Source organism: Nyctereutes procyonoides, unplaced genomic scaffold, assembly GCF_905146905.1.
Source record: "Nyctereutes procyonoides isolate TBG_1078 unplaced genomic scaffold, NYPRO_anot_genome, whole genome shotgun sequence".
NCBI classification, from domain to species: domain Eukaryota; kingdom Metazoa; phylum Chordata; class Mammalia; order Carnivora; family Canidae; genus Nyctereutes; species Nyctereutes procyonoides.
Genome location: NW_026575146.1, coordinates 69,160,316 through 69,162,129, shown reverse-complemented (window position 1 = coordinate 69,162,129; position 1,814 = coordinate 69,160,316).

The window sequence follows — 1,814 nt, the reverse complement described above, 5'->3', positions numbered from 1 at the left end:
GGCCATATGGTCCCTACTGCAACTATTCTGCCATTATAGCAGGAAAGCCACCATAGACAAGATGCACACAAATGAGCATTAGCTGTGTTCTAATAAAACTTTATTTACAAAAAATAAGCAATGGGCCATAGTTTGCCAGCTCACTGTAAAGTCTGGAAGGTTGACATACAGTCATTCACAAGAAGGACCTAACACAGTAAGTACCAGAACATTGCTGGCTGCTAAAGTAGTTATTATACAGGAAATAATGTATGCAAATTCCTTTCTCTGAGGACCTCCCACCAGGTTCCCAGACACACCCAAGGTGTTAAGAAACTCTCTTTGGACTCCAGGTAGGCTATGCTCCTCTTTATCACTGTTGATGTTCCTGAATTCTTGATAACCATCGGGTGCTGTCCCAGGTGCTGAGAGACCTCCCACAAAGCCCTCTGCTCTCCCTATCAGGGGCTTACAGCCCAAAATCATTCTCTGTCTCAATCTCCATCTATCTGACTGCTGTTCTTAGGAAATACATTTAAAGTTCTTTTTTTATATTATTTATTCATGAGAGACAGAGAGGCAGAGGGAGAAGCAGACTCCATGCAGGGAGCCTGACGTGGGACTTGATCCTGGGTCTCCAGGATCACACCCTGGGCTGAAGGTGGCACTAAACTGCTGAGCCACCGGGCTGCCCTAAAGTACTTAGGAGTATAGGGATATCAGGTCTGCAAGTGACTCTTAAATAGTTCAGAAAAAAAAAAAAAAACACCTGTGTGTGAGAGACAAAGAGAAATAGAAAGGATAATATGGTGTTTATATTCACCGTTAACCTCTGGGGATTCTGGGTGTAATTTAGAGAGTTCTCTGTATCCTTTTCTTTTCTTTACGTCTGAAATTATTCCAACATTTGATCAATACATGTATGAACCTCCAAACCACCATGAGGTCATGCAGTGTATGATTGCATTTGTATGAAATGTCCAGATGGGCCAATCCACAAGTTCAGAGAGAGAGGAATGGGGAGTAGCTGCTAATAAGTATGGGGCTTTATTTTGGGGTGATAAAATGTTTTGGAACTAGATGGAGGTGAATAGTGGCACAGTACTGAGAATGCACTAAATGTATTGTCACTTTAAGACAGTTAATTATATGTCAATACTTTAAAAACATATTGACCAAAATACTTCTATAGCCCTCTCTGTCTCTCTAATCCTGACAGTTACCCTGGGAACCCACAATCTGCTCTCATGATCTCTCTGACTTCATGTTCCACCCCTCTGCCCTCAACCCCTGTGCTCTAAATGTGCTAGCCTTGCTGTGTGTACACTAGACAAGCTCCCCTCTCAGGACCTTTACACTGGCTGTTGCCCCTGCCTAGAAATCCTTCCCCAGGTGTCCCCACAGCTCACTCCCTCCAGGTCTTCCCTCAATATCACCCCAACCATGCTATGAATTTTCAGGAGAACCCCCAAAACACCCATTGGACCCTCCCTGGACCCCTTCTCTGCCTTATTTTCCTCCATGGCACTGTCACCATCAGACATTCTAAACAGTTTACTTTTTACGATTTCTCTTTATTGAGAGAGAGAGAGAGAGAGAGAGAGAGAGAGAGAGAGGAGAGCGAGCACACTCACGAGCAGGGGCAGAGGAAGAGGGAGAAGCAATCCCCACTGAGCAGGCATCCTGACTCAGAGTTTGATCCCAGAACCCTGGGATCATGACCTGAGCTGAAGGCTGATGCTTATCCTACTGAGCCACCCAGGCTTCCCTAAACAGTTTACTTTTTTAAATTTTGTTTTCCACCAGAATATAAACTCCACAAGGGCACGCTTGGG